This window comes from Triturus cristatus, chromosome 1_2 (genome assembly GCF_964204655.1).
Source record: "Triturus cristatus chromosome 1_2, aTriCri1.1, whole genome shotgun sequence".
Lineage (NCBI taxonomy): Eukaryota > Metazoa > Chordata > Amphibia > Caudata > Salamandridae > Triturus > Triturus cristatus.
Window position 1 is genome coordinate 522907619 of NC_140580.1, and position 27529 is coordinate 522935147.

A 27529-nucleotide genomic window follows, 5' to 3' on the forward strand; every position below is an offset into this window, starting at 1 on the left:
TCTACTTGGGGAACATACGCTACCCTCACATTCTGCACTCGGGTGCGGGACAGATGATCAGTGGGGGCAATAGGCTGAACCTCAAGCTTCATTGTTTTGCAGACTCTCCCACCTTGTTCTCCTTGGAAAAACTGTTAGAGATTGTAATTGGGCCATTTCTTTTTCCCATTGGTTTTTGTGGCCACTCCAGTCGTAGTCACACACATTAGTTCAAGTAGTTTTCCTTGCTGGAAATATTACAGGCATAGTCCAGAAGTCCGTTAAATTCTGTTAATAATGCAAAGATTAGGAGTACTACTTTCTGAAATAGCCCCAGACCATGTTTCTCTTTGGATCTAATGAGATTGCAACACTGTTCAGGAGTTGACTTTACTTACTCTAGTTTGACTTGCTTGGATTTTTACTAATCAGAAAACTTCATTAATCCAGGGCTCACAGACCTTGCCAAAGCACGTGCATTTAAGCATGTTGCCGATGGATTGATGCCTTTCACTTTGAATGTTCGTAAAATGAGAACCGCCACAAATATACTTTTATTTTTGCAGATTCAGTGCAAAGTTTCTGAGCACTACAATTTCAGTTGTTCAATGTTTTGGAAGAAGATAAGCTTCTAACACTATCTCACTGCCAGGAGCCTAGTTCACGCCTGAGACCTATGAATTTGGAACATTGTACCAACATTCTGGTCCAGATGGAGACACAGCAATTAATTAGAAATGCAGAAACTATTCCTCAAAGACAGGTACAGAAAAGTTGTGAGCCTGCCTAGTAAAGCATAAGAGACTTTTTGGTTGAGAACGTCGCCTAAATGTACACACCCTCTTCTCAACATCCAGGTCCAACCTCTCTCTGGTGTGGAGACTTGAATACGGGCCACTCAGATTCCGAAACTGATCAGGAAGTTATACATCTTTCTAAAAAACTTTACATTCATTTGAAAGCCAGTGGATGTGTTCCACTCCACTTCAAGAGGAAGGGTTTTATTGCAGAGCAACTATCAGAATGGCTCCTTCTAGACTTATACAGGCCACGGAGGCACTTATGCTGTGGAATACGCTTGCAGTAAGAAAAACACTGCATTCCAAATCTGTAGTTTTAAATTCTCCAGCCAGTAAATATGACACCTAAAGATACACTTCTAAATTGTTGGCATTAGGTAATATGCTGGCGCTTTCACTGTTTGAGTTTCTCTCCCCCCTACCCGTCTTTCATCCAAGTGAGCAGAGAAATAAATGCCTGGAATCCATATCAGAATCAACCCCTAGCTTTATGGCACGCAAGTGCCAGAATACTTACACTAGATGGAGCTTGTTCATATTTGCATAGAGCTGGCATTCACACGAAGAAAGCAGTTTCAGATGTTCATGTCATTTCCAACTGTCATTTAGTCTACAATCTGGCACTATTCTGTACGTTGCCGTAGAATGTGACGTTCACCCGTTGAAATTCTGCCAATAGGAGGTTGGCCATTTGAAATGCTGTTTGTTGAAGCCTAAGGTTTGAGCAGAGTACACAGTGGAGTCTGCGATGCTTTGCATAGTAGATGATCTATGAATGACTATGGACAAGTGCTCTGTCTCTGCAGTTGCCAATTGAATCCATCTGCACTATTCATCAGAGTTAGTTGTGGAGAACTGCTTTGGCACCTGCAAGGCCTGGCTAGTGCTGAAGATGACATTTCTGCAATTGATCATTTCATTTCAGTAGATATGTACCCATTACGTGGCCACAGGTTTCGTGTGATGAATGTGGATAAGATAATAGCCCTTCTCAGGTCTTTAGGTATGCCATCTTTGTTGAGTGTGCATGTTGGATCCTTTGGTAACCATATCCCAGAAACATGACCTGCAGTGCCATCAGGCAGAATTTCAATCCAGATGAAATTAAGCTAGAGCGTGTTCTTAAAAAACAGCTTTGGATGATGTCAGGAGATGGTGGCCTGTCATTAAAGCAAGCATCCATTCCCAATAACCAAGGTCAAACCTTCAGAGTTATTTTTGACAGGAGTCTGAACACAAGTTTCACATTCTGGACTTTTTTCCTTTTTATTTAATTTATTTCTAATAAATTATAAAGCACAATCGTCTCCCATAGGTATCTTGGCCCTGAAGGTTCTTTGTTCAATATGGTTACTGAGACACAGCAGCAGATTAATTATGGGGAAAAGTCATGTTTTTTTATGTTTCCTGGACTTTAGCAATGAAGTTTCCCCTTGCAAATCCAGAAGGAAACCGTTCCAAAATCTAGCCCAACATCTGACAATGATCTCCCTCCCAAAATTACTCTACGGAATGTAGGAGCATTCAGTAGAGCAGCCTCTCCGAAAGCAAGCTTCATCTTGGGTTATAAAATAAGAATCTTTGAGGGCTCACAAAAAGCCAGAGAACTGTAGCTAATCCAGAAGAAATAGGCTCGTGTTTGCTGATCAGGATCAGTGTGACAGTTGCATTTTGGACCATTTGTAACTTGTTTAAAGAGTTTGCTAGTAGTCCCAAATATTAAGAACTATTAATCCAGCCTTGCAGTACAAAGGCGTTCACAATTTGTGTTCTTTGCTGGATAGAAAAATTATAAACGATTTGTTAAAAAAAAAAAACAGGTATTCGTCACCAATTGTATCCGTTATCCGTCCAAAATCAAATTTAATCCCCACAGAATCCTAACACTACGGATGCGCGGATAGGCTGCTGGCCAAAAGAAGAGGGACAAAATGCATGTTTCCATCAGTTGACTGGCAGAAATAATTTTCTTTCCCCTCCCCATGCAATTTCAGATGGTTTTGAGACATCTAAAGTTGGATGCAATTTTGTATATTGGCAATTCTTGGACTAGTGTCAGGACTGCCACAAATAAAATGTGGGTGTCAAATGCACAGATTAGAGCAGTTAACCCAAAAGTAGGGATCGAACGGACCTAAGCGGACCTTATTCAAGCTGAACAAAGGGAGACTAGCACCGACCCCTGCAGCACTCCTTAAGTCAAAGATTTCAGTTTTGATAAAGAATGGCCTAATTCAGCTTGAACAGTTCTATCAACTAAAAACCTTTGGAACCAGATAAGGGAGGAATCTTTGATACTGTAATCCTCCAGGCGCTCTAGTCCATGGGATCAACCATGGCTGATAGATCTAGTAATATCAGTGCAACAGACACATCAGTTAGCGTAGTAGTATAAGTCATGTCATGGTGCGGTAACTACACTTTCCGTGCTGCAGCCTGTTCAAAAACTGACTTGCACTGGATTGGGCAGATTTTAGTTTACTATGAAAGCTGAGTACTGGGCGTTCAAGTAATTTTGCAAGATAAGAACCTGGGTCAAGTAATGGTTTTCAATTACTGGGAGAATCTGTGCCTGTTTTAGTTCATCTGGTACAAAACCTAAATCAAGAGAGAGACTGTTAATTGCCTGCACTGCCACTTGTTCTCTATGCATTCTCCAGCCGCCCTGAAAGTCCTGCTCACCTCTTTTTTTAAGCTAGACCCTTCTCATGGTTCAGCTTCTCAAATTGACTTAACACTCTGAATTCTTTAAGTGGCAGGCTTTTGGCTCAATGATCTCATTATTGTCTAAAAATGTTGGCAAATGAGTTTTGATTGTATTATATTATGCTCATAAAATTTGGCAAATTGATTACATCTGGCCTCTGTACATTTTGCTTCTTGTTGGTCAAAAGCTTCCTTTACCTATTTAAGTGCCTGGAACATTGCCTTCATAATACTAGGACATTTTTTAAATATTGTCAGACTAATAGGTAGCTTTAGCTAGTTTGTTGGCATTTTTGTATTCATCATTAAAATAAAGCCTTGCAATTTTAGCAGTCACAGAGTAATCTTGCTGCCAAAGCTGTTTTGACTAAGTTTCCTACTCATTTTATTGAACTCCTCTGTTAACTCGTTTGTATGTTTTTGCTTCCCGTGGTTATGCATAACCTTACAAGTGGTCATTTCCTATACACAGTCTAGTATCCGCCAATTATATATTGTTTTAATAGTTAACGGATTACTTTCTACAATAGCTACATTCCAATTATCCTTAACTTTTCCCGCAAATCTGTTATTTAGATTCTGCTAGTTTCTCACTGGCTTAGGCAAAATAAGATTTGATTTATTGATGTTCTAATAACATGATCAGTACAATGCACCTTTAAGGGACATCCCCACCACCTACCCCTGACCTTGATAAATTGGTCTCTTTGGGTTGACAATTTAAGGCTATTCAAATGACTCCTATGCATAAGTACCTTTTTCTATGACTAGAAGTGTTGAACCATTGCAGAACACCAATGCCTAAATCCTATATCCGGATTGAAGATGAAGATAAATACTGAAGTGATTACCAAGGCACAGACTCTCCTGATGTAAGGCAAGAGAGAAGATATAATCAAAAGGAGAATTCAGTAAAATTTCCAACTGCTAGAAACAAAACTCTTCGACACAAATAGTACTGAAGGGGAGAATAGAATGAAAAATAAGGTAACACGTGTTGTGATGCAGCTCTCACTTAGAAATGCCCCCTTAAAATCATTCAACCAAAACTAACATCATAGGAAAAGATTCTATTTCATCTTTAATTGAGAACGTCGGATAGGCATTTTCCCTTGCGTGATTAACTTATCATCCATATTTGGTGCTTACGAGTTGCCATAAAGTCTGGCCTGCTGCAAAGGCAGTGGTTCCTCCTCAGTATTTTGTTTTTCCTCCAGTTCATGGGAAAATCTCACATACCGTTCCAATACATTGGAATATGTTGCACTCTTCTCTTTGTAATCTCATGTGAGAGAGGGAACTGCTGAGGTGGACACTCTATGGGGACGACAGGCTGAAGGAATGTTGAAAAGTCTGGTGGGAACTCCGTGGACTTTGACAAGACGGTCGAAGCATTAAGGAAAGCAGGACGACGGAGGCACCCAACCTATTTGATGTATTACATCAAACGTGAGGCAGCCTAGAGGACTCTAAAAGACTAAGGTTACAGAGCCTCAGAGGATGCTTCCCAAGGCCTCCTGATGTGTGCCTTATTGCAGAGTCATATGTACATTTGTGAGGGAAGACTGCTCTGGAGGTCCTTATTATAAAATGTATTCTATATGGAGGACACCCCCCCCCCCCCCTTCAAATAGCAAAAACACAAGTCCACTCTGTGAATATAGCCTTCTGGGTTAAACCCACTTGGCATGCCCAGAGGGTCTGTGGGGCATTGTGTGGAACTTTTTGAGAACACAAGCTGCCCCGTAGACCTCCCATCAGCCTCCTGATTCCCATGTGACTCACCCCTCAACCCTAGCCAATGTATCCCCCATTTTTCTTTTCATGAGCTGTATCACCTTTACCACTCTAAGTAGTCCCTGTCCATCTCTCTTTCATTTATCCTTGAATCACTCTCCATTTAGTTTCCACCCTCCACCTTTACCACTCTTTTTATCCCATCCATTCCTTTAAGTTGTCTTCTGCATATTCTCAGTCTAGTGCTCTAGGCTGCATCTGGCTTCTATGTTTTAGTGCCCCCTTTTTTCTTTCAGTGAGAGGTTTCTGCTCCAACAAATAGTAGTATCGCTTTTTAAGACAGTTGTGTCTGAGCACTTTTTGAGGATTACGTATTGCGTTCCACATGTTTTCACATGACGGGTTTGAATAAGAATACAATTAAATGAACAAGCATTTGCAATGCAATCGGTCTCGCCTTAGGGACCTCATACATTTTTAGCTATGCAGCATATTATCTTGGGTGCCAGAAGGTTTACTGTTATTTACTGTATAACTGTAGCTTTTTACCTACTTCAAAAACTAGTTATACCAGATGCCGGGTTCAATTGTAAACCACACAATGGAAAATATGACACCAAGAGAATGGTCAACGTTTTCCTTTGGCAGAAATGCTCTTTGGTCGAGACCACTGAGTAATGACTTGGTACAAACCTTTTCAGTAGTGTCAGCACTGGTCTCACACACTTACACAGGGTACCTGGTTCACATCGGCAGAGTTTAGTCGTGCACAATTAATTCTCAATAGTGAAATGGTATACCAACAATGTCCTTGTGAAACTGGGTATCCCCCTTCCCACCCGCTTTTGTTTTCTGGGTCTTACTTAAAAGTAGACGCTAGCAATAAGGCTGACCACAGCTTTATTTGTGTTCGTAGCTGCAGGTGGTGGGCACCGACACTTGCTTTTGAGGACCTTGACTTTTTTCATTATGCGACTTTGATGATGAAAATCCAGAGAAAGCCAATTGAGACAGGAGTATGAAAATGACAACCGTGAAAAGAAGAAAAAGGGAATTAAAAAAAACAAGAGTGAAATAAAGAGGAAGCGTAGGTAGGTTGTAGAAAATAAGCAAAAGGGACATTTAAAACCAGGTAGCCTAGGTATTCAGAAACTGCAGTATAGGGTAGTGGCACTGAAGGCTAAGAAAAGCTTTCGGCCCACTCATTTATTTGCACAAATCAAGCATGGCACAAAACACGAGAAACTGAAGACTAAACATATGTTTCACAGCAGGGTAAATTTAAAAAACCGTAGAAACCCAAATAAGTAAAATGACAAACACAAAACGTGTTACTACATCATATATTTGACCCACAAAGGCTACTAGGGATGGTTCACCTACAGACGCAAGTAAACTCAGGGAGCGTCAAACTATTTCTAATATAAATTTCAGTTAACTAGTCGCGAATGGTTTATTAAAGATCCTGGTACAGCATATGGGTTTTGGCACATTGAACTGCATAGGACCCCCAAGGGAAAAATGGCAAATTTTGAAGAAGAAAAAATATTGCGATAGTAACAGCTAGAACATGATCCAGAGTAAATAAAAGAACCTTGTGAACAGAATACATGAAAGAAGACACTAAATCCAGAATTTCTGATGAGCTCATGGCTGAAAAATCCCCTTGAGGTAATTTTACCTGGAAATCCCTCTTACGCTATAGTTGGGAGGGCACCGCAAAAACGTGATCCTGTGGCAGTGGGCTTTTTCGTGTGTAAATATGGATTTGCCACAATTGCCACATAATTCCTGATCTGATGCATGATTTGCAGTTTTTAACAAAATAATATATGCTTCCAGCTAAAATGTTCTAAAGTTATTATACACGTTGCTCACAGGGTGCAACTCTGCAACAAGTTGCTGTTGACTGCTGAATTCAGGCACTTAAAGTGGTGACGTCGGTCCAGAGCTTGAAACCAGCCTTTAAAGGTTCACGGACTAAGTCTCCGGTGCTAACCGCAATCCCTGGCCTTGCCACTCGCAGCCTGAGCCTGGCAAGAAAAAAAGTAGTGTAGTGAAACAAAACATATGGCCTCTAATGAAAGGATCCATGTAGCAGGGCCACTCGCCAGGGCATTGACAAAGCAGCCACAAGGCTAGACAAATGTGGACTGGTAACCAATGAAATCAATGGAAGTTGAAACATCAGACCAAGTATCAAATGAAAAAGTGGTGGGCGTGTTGAGACTCCGCTGAGGGATTACAGCATGCCTCACAGAGCAGTGCATGCGTGCTGACTCTAGGCTCAACCTTAAAAGAAGGTTTGGGCCTTTCAAAAGGTTTAGTTTGCCAAGTCGAAATGGTAGTTTAAGACAGCTCACAGAGGCTGCAATGACAGGCCTGAGACATGTTTAAACGCAACTTAAGCAGATGGCACAATCAGTTCTGCAGGCTCACAAGTCACATTTAATTTACAGGCCCTTGATACAGGTAGCACCACTTTATTAGGGGCTTAAATAGTAAATGAAATGCGCAATTGGGTGTAAGCCAATGTTACAATGTTTCAAGGAGAGAGCACAAGCACTTTAGCACCGGTTAGCAGAATCCTAAGGCCAGCAAACCTGGAGGATTGAAGGCAAACCACGCCTAGGATGTCAGGTCCAACACCTGGCATTACCGATGCATCTTTCTGTGTTTATTGATGCAAAGTGGAAGAATTGCTTGCTTACTGGAATTCTTTTTTCCCCACTCATCACCTTTTCCGTCTCACTGATAAGGAACACCTTAGCTTTCTCTTACATTCAGTGGCCAAGCAATAAGATTCAAGTTGCATGCAGAACTGATACCACCTTTGATGCAGGATCCTGGCCCCTGAGACATAAAGAGTAAGGTCCTATGCTGAAAGTGGGTGGTTGTTGCTGTTGTTTTTTTAATAAACAAAATCAGAACGTTTGTTCGACCTTTTTAAAAATATTTTTTGAGACCTTCTTGTCATACTGATCTTCCTGTTGAATGCAACACTCCCCAAGACTTATCTGTTGTACTGTACATACAGTGTATGTGACAAACTTTCTTTAATGTAGCTCAGATTTCAAGATTTTTCATAACTATAGTGATTACAGTGGTGGAAATACCACCTATTGCTTACGTGTGGTGTTGCCCTGAAAAGGAGTAAAGTAGTCTTACAAAGGACCTCAAGACATGGAGTTTAGTGCCTCAAAGAGAATGATTTACTGGGATAGCCCCACTGTTGCTCTGGAAAGGAAAGGGCTGAAGCCTCTTTTCTAGTGGTTTGGAAAAGGTCTTGACAGGTGTACCCAAACAGAGTACAGATTAGGGGGTGTACACAAGGTAATGCATTAGTACAATGAAGTGTGCACAGCTGATTGACACTGGACTTAGGTCTACAGGATACACAGGTCAGATGTGGTGCCAATAATAAAATGATGGGTCCAAGTTAGGACAGCAGTTTGGCACGGCACCCGTAAAAGCGAAGAAATCAGTGTCATTATCTAATCGAAGTCTTGATTTCTTATTCGGGTGTTACGGGCCTTGACTATCCTCCCTTGGATCTGATTGGTAAGCAGTAGAGGAGTGTGAACCATTGCCCTTTTCTCAAGAACCTTGGTCAAACTTGAGTTGATAGGTTGCTGACAAATTTAGATCTAGCAGACACCTGCAGAGGTGATTGGTGCAGAATCGTGAGACTGCGCGGAGCACACCAGTGTCGTATGAACTGCTCTGTCATTGAACAGGCACAGTGGAATTCCCCTGTAGTTGCCAAAGATGTACAAAGCACCTGACCATCTCTCAGTCAAACTTCTACCACAGCTTCTCAGAAGAGTCCTGTCAGATATATCCTGCTTTTTAATAGAATTGATATACAGGAGATTTCCCACCAAATCACTGAAAGGCTTTCACGTCGCTTTCACTCCTGTCCTAGTAACTGTCAAAATGCTCTCTCATATGAGGGTCAGGAGCCAATCGATTTCCGGGAGAGCCCTTCTGCAGCATTTTGAGCTCTTGTAGAATGCTCAGATCAGTGCATTACCTAGAACAGGAAGTAAGAACAATTTTATTTCAGTTAATAAAAACCATAAGCATTACAACGGCGTCAGTTCAGTACTCGACGAACCCGATCAAAGCTCAGCAACTCCTGCAGCTGCGCCTTCCCCTGCTCAGAGCCAGGGCCACGGTCGGGGTCAGCGGACCCCGTATTATGGCAGATTTGATTATTCTGAAAGTCCTGGCGCACAATTCACCTGTGGAAGGGGACACACGTTGAGCTGTCTGTTCAGTTTGGCTTCGTTTGCCCTCCATAGTCCTCTTGACATTTTTGGAAAAAAACAGGAGAAATCCTCTCTCCAGATACCCCGTTTCTCTACATTTGGTAGTTGGGCTTTCCCTAGAGCAGGGCATACACGTGAAAGGAGTAAAGAGAATGTCAGTCAACTGTTGTTTCTTCTCGAGTGTAATAAAACGTGTAAGTCGTAATTGTGCAGTTGTTGCCTTAAAACATGGTGACGTGCAGAAAGTCGAGACTGGAGACCTACATTATGTTAGTAAATAACGGTAGTTCCGAGAGTGAATGTATACAGATTACGTTTTTTAATTGCAACGCAGATGTAAGACATTTTTCTGTAGAAAGAAAATGGTTTAGATTTATATGTTGAGTCTGTCAGAGGGCTGTCAAACCTGTCCATAGACAAACTAAAGGAGACACCAAAAAGTTGTGGTCGGGAGTGACGCAGATGTCAGACAATCAGTTATTTCGTGTTCCTGTTTATGCGCCTTCGTGTTCCTGTTTATGCGCCTGTCTGTTATCCTGTAAGATAGTCTGTTCCGAACTGTAAATGTCCTTGTAAATCACTCTGATCTATCTTTACCTTCTGAGTAACCAGAAAGCAAATATGCGCCTCGAAGTTTCAGACACATGCAGAACCGCGCTGAGTGACATCTGAGCTGCAACAGGCGCTGCAGCCAGCAAACCACAACACACGAGCACAGGGCAGGGAGGCTCACTTACAGCAAGGTCTGTGCAGGAAGGACGGTAAGGTTACACCGTGCTGGGGCTCCTCCCTTCTGGTGGGCTCGAGGAGGTCTTTCGGTGTCTTTGGTGCAGCTGAAGTGAAAAGGAAAAGAAGAGGCTCTCGCTCCTAGTTTAGAGCTGCAGCAGGAGACCCAACACCGAGTCCCAACATGTGCAAAAGGCAGGGCTGCTGCCCAGGGCTCAGGTTCCAGGCTCGGCACCAGCATCCTCGCCTCTCCCACCCCCCGTCAAAGTCAAACACTGAGAGAGGGGGTGCGCCCACCGATCGCTCCTCTGACAGCCAGGGGGAGGGGCCCTGGGGGTAAACGAGGATACACACGCAACAAGCATTGGCATAGCCAGTAGGTCTCGCCTTTGGGACTTTATAAGTGTTTAGCCATGCAACAGTTGCATAACTAAATACTTATAAGGTCCCAAAAGCGAGACCTATTGGCTATGCCAAGCGGCCGTGCGGCCGCGAAAGTGAAAGTGATCGCGATCAAACCTCAAAGTGGCCGCGAAAGTGAAGGTAATCGCGGTACAGCGCGGCGCACATGCACTGTAGCTCTAGGCTGGCCTGGTAGCACTTTTTGGAGCCCTCTCAATAAGTCTCGCAAGACCAGCGCATGCGCTGGATCAGGCGAGACCTAAAAACGGAGCCTTGAACAACAGAACTTTCTTCTGTTTGCTCCACAGGCACAATGCGTGCACGCGGTGGGACAGAAGATGTGCACGCGGGGACTGGGTTTACTGGCGGCGAAAAAGAAAGTCCCCAGTGTATCACGCCGCCAGTAAAGCATCCAATCCCCACGTGCACATCTTCTATCTTGTTTGTCTCCCCGCGTGCACGCTGTAATCGTATCGATTCCAAAATGTCTCTGCATGGCAAAGCAGCGCATGCGCTGCTTTTCGCCAGGCCGAGACCTAAATATGAACTAGGACAAGACTAATCAAAACATAAAGTTCACCAATGGCAAGATCTAGCAGATGACAATGACGCTCCAGGACATCCAGGCAAAAGGAACCAGCAGCAGAGAATCATTATCCTCATGAAAGAGATTAGAAATAAGAGATTGCACCACCGACTCCTAAGCATGATTCCACAGACTATTACAACACGTCAGACTAGAGTACCTACTCCTCAAGAACTTCAAGATATACCACCATGCCCAGTGCATCATGCTGTAATTTTTGGGAGGTCGCAAACTGAGCAGCAATTAGGTTTAACTTTGAAGCCATCCTACCATTATTTTTGTTTTATATTTCTTTCTAATTAACCGTGAAAAACACTTGTTTCTTTGGTTCCACTATTAATAGTGCCATGTTATACTTTTTTCAGACCTTTTTCTGTAAAACCTGTAGAGAGAAAAATGTAAATCTTACAGAATCTTGCCCACTTATTTATCATGATGCCCAATCTTCATATTTATCCTTGCTGTCGGCTGCAAAAAGGAAAATGCTACTTACCAGTATGCATCTGTTCTTGGCATGTAGAGCTGTAGATTCGTACACTTGTGCATAGATCACCATCTGGTGTTGGGCTCGGATGTTTGCACTTTGTTTTTGTCTTGGAAGAAGTCTTTGTGGTCACGAGGTAGGCGACTCCTCCTTAGGACGATAGTGCGCTTGGGCATCAACTCTAGCTCCAGATTGTTTTGCCATGGAGGGTTATGATGGAGTTAGTAAGAAATAGAAAAGGATGTCCATGTGTAATGTATACAAGTAGGATAATACTGGAACAGATGGAGGGATTCGGGGAGCGTATACGAATCTAAAGCTCTACATGCCAAGTACAGATGCATACTGGTAAGTAGCATTTTCCGTTCGAGGCATATGAGCTGTAGATCGCATACATGTGTATAGACTATATAGCAGTTACCTCTTTAGCCGTGGCTACCTGTATCTGTTGCAGTGGTTTGAAAAAGTGTTCTTAATACACCCTGGCCCACACTAGCTTGTTGTTTTGCCTGCACATCTACACAGTAATGTTTTGTGAAGATGTGTGGTGTAGACCAAGTTGCTGCTTTGCAGATGTCATCTAGGGGAATGTTCCTTAAGAAAGCCATAGATGCCCCTAGTTTACGTGTGGAGTGAGCTCTAGGGGGAATGGTTAATGTGTGTTTGGCTTTAGCATAGCATATTTGGATGCATTTAACAATCCACCTTGCAATCCCTGTTTTTGAGATAGGATTGCCCTTATGAGGTCGGGAGAAAGCAACAAAAAGTTGTTTAGTCTTTCTAAAGGATTTTGTTCTTTCAATGTAGTAAAGTATCGCTCTTTTCATGTCTAGCGTGTGAAGAGCTCGTTCTGCTACTGAGTCTGGTAGAGGGAAAAACACTGGGAGTTCTACAGACTAGTTAAGGTGCAAAGCAGACACTACTTTAGGTAGAAATTTTGGGTTAGTCCTAAGAACCACTTTGTTATGGTGAATTTGTAGAAATGGTTCTTGTATGGTTAATGCCTAGAGTTCACTGACTCTTCTGAGAGAGGTGATGGCAACCAGGAAAGCTACTTTCCAGGTGAGAAAATGTAATTCGCATTTATGCATGGGTTCAAATGGGGGACCCATGAGTCTGGTAAGGACCACCTCTAGGTGGAATTATTCTTTTAAGTCCTTCCATAAAAGCTATGATACCTGGTACTCTAAACAAAGACAAGTGTTGTCTGTTTTGAAGATAGGCTGCTATGGCAGCAAGATGTAGTCTAATGGATGTAAACGCTAGGTTACATTGTTGTAGATGCAAAAGGTAACAGATGATGTTTTGAATAGAAGCATCTAGTGGGTTGATTTGGTTGTTTGTACAGTAAATAACAAATCTTTTTCACTTTGCGGCATAGCAAACTCTAGCGGTAGAATGTCTAGCCTCTTTAATGATGTTCATGCAGTCTGGCGGGAGATTGAGGTAGCCAAACTCTTAAGATTTCAGGTGCCAGATCGCAAAGTTGAATTGACTGGGATCTGGATGTCTTATCTCTCCATGGTTCTGAGTGAGAAGCTTGGGTGAGTGGCATAGCTTTTGATGAGGAACTACTAATAGTTCCAAGAGGGTTGTGTAACATGGCTGTCGGGCCCATGTTGGAGCAATCGGGATCATTGTCAGGGAAGGCTGTTTGAGCTTCTGAACCACAAGCGGAATGAGCGGGAGAGGCGGAAAAGTGTAAGCAAATTTGCCTGACCAGTTCATCCATAGCGCATTGCCTTTGGACAATGGGTGTGGATACCTGTTTGCGAAGCTTTGGCATTTTGCGTTTTGGTGTGTGGTGAACAGGTCTATTTCTGGGTGGCCTCACATTTGAAAGAATGGAAGCAGAACTTGAGAATTAAGTTCCCATTCGTGGATCTGCTGTTTTTGGCGACAGAGTAGATCCGCAATTTTTTGGTGTACTCCTGGGAGGTGTACTGCAAGGAGATATGTTTTGAGGAATGGCCCATCTCCATATGCTTTGAGCTCGGTGTGAAAGCTGCAGAGAGTGTGTCCCCCCTGTCTTTGTATAGAATACATTGCTGTCATGTTGTCTGTACGGATTAGGACAGCTTTGCTCATGAGGTGGAGTTGAAAAGATTTTAACACTAGGAAGATTGCTAATAATTCCAGGTAATTTATGTGGAATTGTTTTTGTTGAGGGGTCCATATGCCCTGAATAGTATGGGTTTGAAGATGAGCTCCCCAGCCGGTGAGCGATGCGTCTGTTGTTAGCTATACCTGTGGAACCGGCTCTAGGAACGGCCCAACATCAGATCTGTTAGCTGACCTTGAACCTGGTTCCACTGAGGTGCCAAACACTCCTGTAAGGAACGCATCTGGAGTCGTTGCATAAGGGACGATGAGAATGCAAGAGGCCATCATCCCGATTAACTGCATAAACACTTGCGCTGGTAGTGAGTGTTGAGGCTGACATCTTTGTCTTAGAACTTGTATGGCACTTATCCTGATTGGTTTGGGGCATGCTAGAGCTGTTGAAGTGTCTATTGTAGCCCCTAGATATTGTTGTATGTTGGATGGTTGGAGGTGGGATTTGGTGAGGTTTACTGTGAATCCTAAGTGGTTAAGCAGCTGAATTGTTTTGTGTGTGTTGCACACAGCTGCTGTGTGACTTGGCTTTTATGAGCCAGTCGTCTAGATATGGGACATGTGCTGTCTTCTTAAGTGGGCTGCTACTACTGCGACACACTTGGTGAAGACTCTGGGTGTTGTAGTCACCACGAATGGGAGGACCTTGAACTGGTAGTGTTGACCATCTACCATGAACCTGAGATATTTCCTGTGAGCGGGGTGAATGAGAATATGAAAGCAGGCGTCCTTTAAATCCAGTGTAGAGAGAGAAAGAAGCCTTGTTGAAATAGTGGGAGCACCTGTTGAAGAGTGACCATGTGGAAGTGGTCCGACTGAATGTAGAGGTTTAGCAGTCTGAGGTCCAATATGGGCCTGAGAGATCCATCCTTTTTTGGGATCAGAAAATAGAGGTAGTAAACTCCTGTGCCTTGGTGAGGCAAGGGGACTGGTTCTATTGCATGTGAAGTGTAAGATGTTCTGTGGACATTGGACGTTGTCTGGGAGGAATGTTTGGGGGTTAGAAGTGAGTTCCAGGCAGTAACCATACTGGATAATTTTGTCTTACCCACTTATCTGTTGTGATTGAATTCCAGACAGGTAGGAACTGTGATAGACGTCCCCCGACAGGAGTGGAATGATCGGCGGGGGGTAGTGGAGGAAAGTCACTAGTTGGTGGTAGGGGAAGTGCTGGTGGAGTTTCCCCTACCCCTTCCCCTATTGTTGTTCCCTCCGTTTCCTCCCCGAAAATATCCTCTGGATGAGGAGGATTGATTGGGGCTTTTATAAGATGAGGTGTTTTCTGATGCAGCCGTTTTTGAGCCACCCCTATAAAAGGAGCGACGAAAAGAACCTCTATTAGGGGGTAGTTGTAATGCCCCCATGGCTTTAGCAGTCTCGGTGTCTTTCTTCATTTTTTCCAATAAAAAATCGACTGTGGGGACAAAAAGGTGTTGTTGATCAAATGGCTGATTAAGGAGTTCTGACTGTACTTCTTGTTTGAATCCTGAGATTCGAAGCCAAGCGCGTCAGCGTAGCAAAACGTAGGTGTTAATGGCACGCGAGGCTGCGTCAGCTGCGTCAAGGGCACATTTGATGGAAGCGTTTGTGATAAGTTTACCCTCTTGAATGAGGTTGTGAGCTTTATCCTTGTATTGGTCTGGCAAAGTGTTGCATCAGTTTTTCTAGCTCGTTATAGTGAGCTCTATCATACGGAGCCAGGAGAGCTTGTGCATTGGCAATGTGCCAATGGTTGGCAGCTTGAGATGCGATTCTCTTGCCTGATGCACCTATAAGTTTTGATTCTTTGTCAGGTGGAGGGGCAACTACAAGCGAATCTAAAGGTACCTGACCCCTTATGTAAATTTGGTCTGTAGGAGCGGCTTTATATTTTTTGTCTACCCTTGGTGTCCGTATTCTGGCTCTAACAGGGTCTTTGAATACCTCATTAGCGTGTTTTATCATACCTTTGCGCATGGGCAGAGGTTTGTGGTTTTTTGTGAGGGAGCAAAAGTTTCCACTAGAAAATCCTCTTCTAAGGGATCAGTATGTAATTCCACCCCATGGAATTGAGCAGCTCTATTAATGAGCTGTGCGAAACCAATATTGTCTTTATCATAATCATCCCAGGGGTCTGGGTCCTGTAGAATCCTGTCCTGATTATCATCCCCATCCCCATCCCCATCTCCATCCCCATCCCCATCATTATCATCCTGTGTCCCCGGTGAAAAATGTGTTGTGGTGAATTTGCTGGTGAAATTAGCAGATGTGGGTTAAAAGGTGGAGGAGAGGGAGGTATATAAGGGGGAGAGGGGTTAGTACCCATGTCTTTTTTTCTTAAGAGGTATGTGGTAGTCTTCAGGGAGGTCCAGTTTCAGTTTTTTGGGAAGTATTGCACAAAGTTTCCCAGTGTCGGGGTCAATATGCAGCTGTTTTTGCTTCTGATCCAAAGAGTCTTGTGGAGGCAATTCTTTAGATGGATGTTCAGGAGGGCTTCTGTGTTTTTTTTAGGCTCGGTGCCCTTAGGTGCGGGTTGTTTCGGCTCCGAGGGCTTGGTTTTCCCCTGTTTTGGATTGGAAGGCTATTCTTTTGGTTTTGGTTCCGAAATTTTTTCTTTAACTGGTTTCGGCTCTGATGCTTTCGGCTTAGCTGGTGTTAGTTCCGAAGCTTTCGGTTGAATTGGCTCCGAAGTCTTTGGTTTATGTGAGTCTTTCGGTGCTGAAGATGTCTTCGGTGCCGACAGCGGAGCATCAGACTTAGCCTTGTGTTTCGGTGCCGAAGATGTAGGGTCGACACCTGCTCGGGATTAGCTCGATCCGGAGCAGGAGGGCTTGTCTTTGTTTCATAGCTGGGCTTGAAGGCGGGGCATCTGAAATAGTATCACGTGTCGTGTTGAGCCCGAAGGCGAAGGTGTAACCGGAGTCTTTGGTGTTTTTGTGGGCAGTTGGGGCTCGTTACTCACAGTTCGTTGAACCGGAGTGATGCTTGAGTCCTCTTCCATGTCCGAGTCATTGGCTTCAGACACGGAAATGTGTCCTTCTTTCGTCTCCGAAGATATCTGGCACCGGACTAGTGCCGCGTCTCATCTTGTGCCGCCGAGCCCAATGGTCACACATCGTTTTCTTCAATCTGAATGATTGGCAGGCCTTGCAGCTGGTTTCTTCGTGCTCCGGGGAGAGGCAGAGGTTACAGACCTTGTGCAAGTCTGTGTGTGGGAACTTAGCACGACACCCTTTAAATGGAGTCCGTTCCATGGACTGCTGGCGTGTTCGGTGCGGGTAGGCCTCATGGCCCGTGTCGAAGCATCGATCGAAGTCATTGGATTTTTTTACGATTCGCGTCGAAAGGGAACTTGTGATCGAAAAGAATCTGGAGATGGAGTCGATGCCAATGCGCACTATCGTCCTAAGGAGGAGTCGCCTACCTTGTGACCACAAAGACTTCTTCCAAGACAAAAACAAAGTGCAAACATCCGAGCCCAACACCAGATGGCGATCTATGCACAAGTATACGACCTACAGCTCATATGCCTCGAACATATTCCTACAATCGCTGGGCACAAAATTCTCAACTACTTAGGAGAAAGAGAGCAGGAAGATAAATAGACTTGTCACCTCGGATAAATGTATTAGTGTGATGGAAGACTGCTGATCTGGCGGCCAAAGGGCACTGCCATGTCCTTTTCCTAAGTATATCCACCCGGTGTTGATTAACATCTCTGACCCTGCAGATAAGCCCATCACACCTTTCGAAGAGGAAGAGAAGATTCAATGTGTGAAGAATGAAGTTGAGACTGTAAATTTAGTGGATCTAGGAAGCACAAGGAGTTATTGAAGATCCACAGAGGATGTGGCCTAATGGCTAGAGCGTCAACCTCGAAGCTGGGGAACGAAGTTCAAGTCTCGGCAGGGACGCTCAACATCCTGTGATTCTGGGCAAATCAAGTAGTATCTCCATGCCTAACAAAATGAATGGTTGTAACACAACTGGTGCTCATGTATGTGGCGATACACCCCCAGAGGCGGAGGATCACAGTAGTCTTCCACTGTCACTGGAAAGGCCGCTTCAACAAAATGCTGACTTTGCCACCATCCACCACAACATGTCACGGAAGGACAGAAACTGACAAAATAATCCCCTTCTTGTCACAGATAACTGGAGAGAAATGGGTGCTATTCTGCATAATGGATAGAAAATCGAATTATGCTGCTCTCCACACAGCATAGCTCCAAGGTTATTGATAGTCAGCCTCATGCATCGGCTGCTTTGGAATGGCAATCTCTCTTATAGAAGAATTGAATGTATATTACAAAAGAATGCAGTAAGAGGTAATTCCAAAACATCAGAGGTAACTTACTCCAGCTACTTTATAGTTAAGAAGAAAAAACAAATCTAAAGTATCATTTTTTTAATCTGCTGTATTTTGAAAGAGTTACCAGACCCAGGGCATCAGCATGCTGTACAAGCAGCCTTGATTCTGAGCATTTGTTTCAGTGAACCTCAGTCCGTAACAATTTGAAACCACAGACACCGATCATAGAAGATCCATGCAGTTATGATCTGGGGGGAAAAGAAGACAATGAGGATTCTGGATGAGACCGTCCTATCTTGCTTCTCAATTTAGCAAACAAATTGGTGGAGAGATATAAATTAAAGATATTATCACTTCATCTACCTCACAGCGTCTCGATGTGCTCCATAGATTTGCAAGACTCTTACTTTCACGTTCTTATATGCAAGAAATAAGGAGGATTTCTAAGCTTCAGAATAGGAAAGATGTGCTTCGAGTATAGAGTACATCCTTGCAAACTGAACCCCTCACGTATTTTTTAAAAGGATGGTTGTGGTAGCAGCCCTTTTTTGGTGGAGCGGCATCTTTGTCTGCCCCTATTGTCACCAGATTGATTGATCACAGCTGCCCCAATTCACAAAACACTACAAGACATTCAGACAACTGTCCTGTCTCGAGACCTGGATTTACAGATCATTGCAACCTAGCTAATCCTCCAAACTGTTCAAGACATGGAATACTAAGGGCAATACTGCATAAAAGAAATCCAAAAGTAGCTTTGTTAGAGGACAGACTATATTCCATCCAGATAGATTGTGAACAGTTCAGCAAGTCTCCTTTCTGTTTGTCCCCTTGGCCTTCTGCTTTTTCACATTCCTAAATGCCACACTTTCTTGCAAACTTTTCAGGCTAACCAATGGTCACAGCCACAGTAAATTGGGATGAACTAATGTAGGTGAACAACACCTTCTTCAAATGCTTGCATTATGGAAGTGAAAAAACATGCCCCAGGGATTTTTTGATAACTACACTTTATTGCTTTTATTGAGACACAGAATAACACACACACTGCTGATCCACATAGGGGATCTCATACATTTATGGACACCACCCACCTTCAAACTTCCCTGCCCCCAGGAAACATATGGACATGGAATGTAGTCCATAATATGACCACTATTACCCCATATATTGAAGTGTTTCTTGGATTATCCTAGGGCCCAGTATATCCGCTCCTCCAGCTTTGCTGAGCGGTCCATGCCAGCCCTCCACTCCTTCAGTGTCGGGGTAGTTCCAACATCTGGCCACGTCCCTTTTTGCCAGTAATGTGCCCAGTCCCACAAGCGTGATCCCCTCTCAAGTCCCCCAGGTTGTCCACCAGACCCAACAACACTATCTTGTGGGACACCTCAAGGTTCTGGCCCAATACCTCAGACAGATTTGCAAACATAGATACCTGGTATTTGTGGATGATGGGGCATTCAAAGACCATATGGTAGAAATCCTCCAATTCCCCCCACATCTAGTGCAGGAGGGTTCAGGGAGTCTTTGAGCGCTCTACAGGCACCTAGGTGTGTAATGGAGGAATTTCGACTGGGTAAGGGGTAACAATACAGAAATGGCTATAGCATGCATGCCTCTCTCCAGTCCGCCTCCTCCAATGTTCCCAACCATCCCTCCCAGTGTTCCCTCAAGGGTGCTAGTGTACAGGGTGAGCGGTCAACCAATGCCTTGTAGACCTGAGATATATTCCCTCTAGTTAGTGGGCCCCAAAGGAGCCTGACTTCCAAGGGGTTGTATTTGGGGTGATCGGTCAGTGCAGTACATTATTTAGAGAGTGAATGGTGTAGCTAGTGGTATCCAAAAAATTGCAAATTATGGAGGGAGAACAATATATGTAGGTCCTGGAAGGATTTCATGTGATCGCCCTCCCAGACATCCCCCAGGCGAGAAATACCAATAGTATCCCATCCCCTGAACCTCTCTAGCCACGTCACTCGGTCCAGCCATCTGCGGTTACCAGAGGGGACTCTAAGTCACCCTCTGGCCTCATCCCATCCATTGCAGGGTAGCCCTCTAGGTCTTGAATACCACTTTGGTGATCTCCAGGAGTGAGTGGGGAATCAGTGTGCCATAGAGCATGTCCATGAGATTATCAAACCAGATCAAGGAGACCTCTAATTTAAAGGCCGGACCCGTCCATTCACCCAGTCATGCTCTACAATGGTGTGTGTTGCCCAATAGTAGAGACGGATTTCAGTCATTGTAAGGCCCCCCTCATATGTACAGCGAACACATTTGTCGAAGGAGATCCTGGCTGGTTTTTTTTCTCAGAGAAATGTCCTTGCTCTGGAGGTTATGGCAGTACAAAAGGGGGTGGTGATGGACGGAGCATCAGAACCAATCAAACACTCGCACCCAGTCAACAGATCTGGGTTTGATCCATCACAGTTCTTTAGCCCACTCTGCCACCCCAGTTCAGACTTATGCAAATCAGTCTGACCCTGTGCCTCATGGGAACAGTCCAGCCCGAACTGTCAAGTCATGCCTTCCCTGGACCGGAAATAAGCTTCCTAGGACCGGTTTCTGGCATTTCAGCCGTCTTCAGCCAGGCTTCCTTGAATCCAGTGGCAAAGTGAGCAAGGGACTCACATCTGAGCATACCCTGCTAACTGGAGGTTATGGCATCACTGGCTAGGCACAGGGAAGGAGAAATTCCGAAGTACATAAAGGAGGTGTGGGACGACCATCATTTTACACAGGGCCACTTTACCAAGCTTGTCAAGTAAAAATTTGGTCCATTCGTTGAGGTCTACCTGGATGGCCTGGGTAAGGGAACTAAGATTGAGGCTCCAGGCCAGGTCCAGCTCCCACGACTTGTAGATCCAAAGGTACCAAAACCTTAAGGGCTGGATTTTAAGTCTCTTTGGCCCGGTCTCCCTGAAGAGGGATCAGCAAGGAGTTAGGCCAGTTGACTGTGAGGCCCGATGCATCCCGGAAGGCGTTAAGGATAGTAAGAAGGTGCACTGTTTTGGCCGAACAGGCCATGAACACAAGGACATTGTCGTCATATAACGCTATTCAGTTTTCCAGTGCCATCCCCCAAACCTGGGCATTGCATTGTATCAGCGAGACTAAGGCTTCTATGCAAGTGTGAACAGAAGGGGCAGAGAGCACACCATTTACTCGCCCCCATGCCCTGCATACACAGTATGGGCATAGGCTTGGAATCTGGGTCCCAGCCTCATTTTGATCAGAAACTCTTGGAGAAATTCCAGTTTAGGAGGTCAAATGCTTTCTCGAAATCCAAGAACATCAGCTCCATGGAACAGCACAGTTCCCGCAGTCTGGCTAGGGAAAGGTGGACCCTACGGATGCAGTGTCTGATGCGACGGTGGAAGATAAAGCCACATAGGTCTGGGTGGACCAGGCGGCCCAATACGCGAGTCAAGTGTCGTGCCAAAAGCTTAGCGTACATTTTAACTTTAACTTTGACATTGATAAGTGAAATGGGCTGGTATGAAGCACATTCATCTGGGGGCTTGCCCTGTTTCAACAGGACCATGATCGCAGCTAAATTAATGCCTGGCGGGAGGTGGCCCTGAGGGGGCCTGGAATTTTGGCTGGATTGAGGACCGAGAGGGTGTCGCCAAGCTCCTCCTACGACAGGGGTTGTTCAACGGTAAGAGATGTCAGCAATAAGTGGACTCGCCTCCTCTTCTGGGGGCTGTGATCTCGAGGCATTGATGGCTCTATAGTAGTTCACATATGTGCCAGCAATCTCTGGCCGAGACGTGCTCTATGTACTGTCCGGACCTACGATACTGGGTATCACTCTTGATGGCCACTTTCAGGTGGCCAGCCAATGCAACAGCTTTCCCAACTTTTCCCCCGCATTCATATACCCTGCTGGCCGAAGCCTCCTAGTATCTGTGGGCCTCATCCAAACAAAGCTGGCACACGTCCACTTGCTCTACCACCAGGAGTTCTGGCAAGACCCTCCTGCCCCAGGAGTCAAGTTGTAGAATTCAGCCTCCAAGTGTGTTCTGCTAGATTGTGTCTTGCAGGTATGGCCCCTGATATGGGAGCAGGTGTGTCTACACATGGTGGCTTTGCAAGCACCCCATAGAGTCTCCGGGGATTCCACTGAACTCTGGTTGGTATCAAGAAATAATTCTAGGTCTGGAACCAGGCATTAAGACGCCACATTGGCAGTTCCGGCCCCCCCCCCCCCCCCCATGTCCCCACGCATAGGGTAAATAGTGCGTGATCTGAGGGTCCCTGGACAAGGATATGGGAGGTGATGAGGGGAAAAAAAAGCACACAAAAAACAGTTAGGAACAAGAATGGATGAGCTGGGTTAGGGAAGGAGGGTAGCAATATGGAAAGCGGGTGGCTGGAATTTGCGAGGGAACGCAGCTCGCAAACGAAAGAGCAAGAAAACACATGCACTCCCAAGGAGCGCTGAGAGCAAAAAAAAAATAGTAGTTCCCTGAATGTAAACAGTGGAAGGAAACATGTCATTCACTCAAAAGGATGGTAAAGAAATTATGCTCCAGTGTAGGGACAAACAAGAGGAAAGAAAGCGCACATAAAAGAAGTAAGAGAATGAGAGTAACAAGAAACCCAACCAACGATAGCCAGAGGACTGTCCTAAAGTCCACTGTATGTTTGAATATGGTACCCAAATATCTTTTCCACAACAGACAGTTAAGTGGTGTAGGAGGGACATGACAACACTTTAAATTATTTTTTTTTATTTTTTTTCAAAGTATTATATTAATTTTTTAAAACAAGCACATTCCCATTTCCGTTATGAGGTTCCAGCCAAACGTGGTTGGTGTTGCAGTAATTACAGGTACTGTGGTATAAGTGTTTAGCTGAGCCCCTCTACGTTGACTTGCTGGGAAATTAGGAACAGGTTGGTAGAAAGAGAGAAGATAGGAAAGAAAGAGTGGAGATAGGATACAAGAAGTGTTCTATAGCTATGAGCCTAGTCTGGGTTTGTAGCCCTGTGTGAAATCCAACCCCCCTGGGGACCCCAAGTGGACTCACGGGGGTTCATAGGAGTCCAGATACATGTCTAGCGACTTCCACATCCCCCTAGTAGCTGATCTCTAGCGTGAATTATAACTGGGAAAGGGGAATAGGATAAGAAAGAAAACTGAGACACTGGACACCACAGCTTCATCACTACTGCAGAGGACTGAAGAGTGCAAGGCTTAGTGGGTTGTCTAAAGGCAATGAGCGATCTCTTTTGTAACTGGCATGACAACCCTACATTTAATTGTAACAGTAAATGTATATAACTTAGTGGTATCTCTGTACCAACTTGTATTTTGATGCAGAACTTGGTATTTTTTTTTATAAACATATAGGAGATGAGCATCTTGAATATATGCTCATCGACACGTCTCTCTATGCGCAGACATCTCTTTCTGCGCTGCTCACTACTTCAAGCTTTCTCAATATGCAGTCTCTGTGGAAGCCAAGTTATAACTTCTACTTAAACTGTGTGCCACTGCAAAGTAATCGGCATACATTAATATCTTGTGATTCCTAACTAGGTAACTCTTATAACCATTAAGGAAACTCCAAATGCATTATAAATAGAAAGTGCAACAACAGTCTTGACTTAAGATTTCCCCGTTCCATCACAGGGTAACTAAGTGTAAGCCATATTCTAGTCTTTAGATCAAGTGCATAATAACAAGTACAGTATTTTAAAACCATTCAAAGTTCATTTTCACAACATGATTCAGCTTTCTGAATTCTTCTGTGCTCCCAGTGTTTTTTAAAACAACTCCAAAGTACCACAACATTTCTTGCGAAAGAAATTCTAAATCCATTTAACAAGGTCCCGACTGAAGTAACATAGTATCCCGATTGTTTAGCATAGACACTGTGGGTCACAATTGAAGCTATAACTAGAAATTCAAGATGGTTGCCACGTATCCAGACTGCATAGGATTTCACGTCCTGCTTGAAAATGTAGTTTGTCATCTTAGGGTGCCGCATAGTGTCTTTTCTGTACATGTGAAGCCTCTCAAGACAGAGCTAGTACTCTGTAAGGACTGTCATTCCTTTCTTCTCTGAGATGCAGGAGTGCACTTGGAGTACAGCTTGCCCCGCTTGCTGAGTCTAGCATAGTAAGCCATGTCTCTTGAAAAAATGAGGCGTGGCAGGAAGCACCCACTTTCTGTATCTTGTTAGCTACAGGCCTGCTTGATAGCTTCTCTGTCAAACCTCAGGCCTAGAACGGCTTAGTGAAGCCTCTCAATAGTCCAGCGAGCAGGGCAAAGAGAATTATAAAGTTGCTACTCCACGTATACTGGAGAACTCCAGAAGTCTCCAGTGATGTCTGCAGAAGTGCACAACTGATGGCCCCATAGGTGACACGCTTGGCATGCTTATTCAGTTCCTTGGTAAATTTTTACACCAGATCTTTTGTTAACATAAAATTTGCTTTAATTTCCTATTGCTTGCTTTTATGAATGTAAACTAATTGTTATAAAATATTTAGCAAATGTCTTAAGATTGCAAAGTAACTCAGTTCTTTAGTGTGGTGGATTTATTTAAACAATTTTCTGTTTCTTTTTCAGGTCCACAATCTCTTTCATTATCTTTGACATTGGCAAATAAATCCCTGTCTCCAGTTTGTGCTGAATCAATTAGATGCCATGATTTCAAGATCTTTTATTGGTCCAGTTTCTTGAACTCCCATGCCAATCTGGACAGAATCAGCACAGCTACAACTTCAGTCTCTTTTTGTAAATGACAAGTAACATAAATTGGACCCTTCGCAATAGTTGGAAAAATATCTGAACTAGCTGTTAATTAAAATAAATGATGCAGCAGAATGGATTTGGCAATGGCCAGTGAACATCACACGGAGGTGAATTCTACTGAAATATACCTTTGTGTTCAGAATACACTTAGTCACACCAACTGTAGATGGAAAAGCCCTAAAGACTGGAAGTATCAATTAGGTTGGTGTGCACCAGTGATTATGATAATTGTTAGTTTGTACTTTTTGTGTGCATCAATAGAGGATCCTTTGAATGCATTTCCTTTAGCAGTTGACCATAGCCACCACCTCTCACATCTCTTTACCAATTGAGTATTTTGTTCTACGCTAGCAGACATACAAAATGTATTGAGTAAACGAGGGCTGGTAAGGCAATTTGTATGAAGGCAAAACAAAAGACTAGCATTTGAAAATGTCCATTGCATAAGGGGAGATATAGAATGGCAAATCAAGAACTATGCATTGTCCTTTTATCTCCCATCCAGATGAAAAGAACAATATTTCAATGACCATACATGTTCTTTAGAAGACACTGATACATGTGGTTGAGAGTCTGGGAATTTCCAAGTACATCTTCTTTATTTACAGAAAGGTTCCTCCAGTCTGCTTGAAGTCCCTTCTTTATAGTGAGGCCCATCAACTGTCGTGCGAAGCAAGCTGGAAAATTGAGTTATCCTAATCTAGTTAGAAATGTATGTTCACGTTTGGGAAGAAATCTTGAGAAAATGTGCACATAGATTGATAGAGTCTTGCTTGAAGCTGAAAGGTGAGATAAACCAAGCCTATCTTTTTCCTTTAGAAAAGCTGATTTGCCCAGATGATGCTGCCCCGCACCTACTGCTACTTTTTTCTGGGGAAGTGTATCTCACTAAAACTACAAAATCACCTCCATTCTCGCCACATCCTCCATTAACTTAGGTTTAAGAAACCTATTGGGATGATGACAGCCCTATAATCAAATGAGGGACTTTTTGACAATAGTGAGTGGGGCGGAACCCTGTTTGCAAGTACTCCAGGACATATCCACCACGTTCAATATGTTGGACTGTTTGACCTTTATAGCAAGCCAGGAGGACCTGTGAGGTAACAAAGACAACTGTGGTCACCTTTCTTCTCCAGCACAGTCCCATAAGCGGTGCTAGGAGAGTTACCTTCTCCTTCAACTAAACTTTTAGATAGCAAAGTTATCTCTTGTGCCACACTATGCATATATGTACCTCAAATCCAGCTTAATGCGGGAAGAGGTCTGGGTAGCCATTCCTATGTGTACAATGACCAGCTGTAGCCAATCTCACTAAAAGGGGGTTCATTGTTTTGGCTCTGAAAAGAAGCTGGCCAGTCCTAGCGCTGGGGTGACGAAGGTCCCTCAAATAAAGTTCTGGAATCTCTGCCTAGTAAAAACCAGCTAAAATGGAAGTTCGGATTGGAAATGGCTTGTCATTCAGGTTTCAGATTGCCACCACACTCAAAAGCATTATTTCATCTTTCTCCATCGACTTTCAAAAAATATCACCCAATGAGTCACCATTCATCTGCAGATGGGAAATACAGGACTAAATATGTTTTCCCTGAGGTGAAACTTGAAGTCATGCCTACGTTTCCATCAAGTTGAACTTCTGGGGAAAATACTTTCGAATTTAAGAGAACATTTCCTGGAACGATCTTTCACTTGAACCATGGACAAGCCTATAGATTTTTTTTTATTAGAACTCCTGTTGTGCTAATGTTATTTCAGGAAGATGTGTAAAGTTAGGCAGAGCAGGATGTTGGCCTGAAAGTGGTGGATATCCCATCCACCTTAGAGTGCCATTTTCATTAATCTCCTTATAATAACGTGTACGGCACATCTGACACTTTTTGGCAATTTCCTGCTCTGAGTAAGGCCCTAGTGTTATCAGGGGCGCTTCTTATGTTTATGACCAACACCTGGAGATGATTAGCTCTATAGAAGGTATCTGAATGTTAGTATCTTATTGTTTATTTATTTCAGGATACAAGATGTATTTATTGATTTGAATTTGTGGAATGTCATCTTTCGAATGCATGTATGTAAAGTGACTTTTGGTAGCATAGTAACAGACTTATACCTTCCCCTCCACCCAGACTGAACGCTTTCAATAGATAAAGGATGAATGCACAAACGGTAATTAATATTTATGTAGAAATCTTTATGAACAGTGCAGTTTGTTTACATTTCTGAGAGAGCATCTAGAGGAAAGCTTCTCTTTCGAGTAATTATGTATTTCCTTCTTAAAAATGATTAGATATAACAGTGAAAAGATGATATGCATTTAGCAGCTATCTTTTTATTGAATACATTAAGAACGCATCATAAAACAGTTTCATGGCTGCTGGAATAAAATTCTGCTGTCAGCAACGTGCAGCAGTAACAAAGCTGCCAGCATTGTGGATAAAGTGAAAATGCGAATATGTCCCGGGCATGTAATGAAACGAGAATAACCGGAAAAGAAAAAAAAGCTTTGTGGATGAGGAGTGGAAGTCGGTAAATTATTTCAGCTCTATATGGTGCGCGCATGTTGTGACTGTCTGTGGATGAAAAGTGCAATATTTATGTGTTACAAGATTACATTTGTGTATTATTTAAAAATGTTTTGTAAATGTGCAATAAACCGTGCTAGAAAGTC

The 27529-nt window shown here is 43.6% G+C and overlaps 1 protein-coding gene across 1 annotated transcript in view; it reads left to right on the forward strand.

Annotated features, from left to right (window-relative positions):
• ATP6V0E2 (ATPase H+ transporting V0 subunit e2) overlaps positions 1-27529 on the forward strand; it is a 52878-nt gene extending 25349 nt beyond the window's left edge. The window contains exon 4 of the mRNA XM_085606292.1: positions 24679-27529. The gene's annotated coding sequence lies outside the window, so the exon portion shown is untranslated. The remainder of the gene's footprint in view (positions 1-24678) is intronic.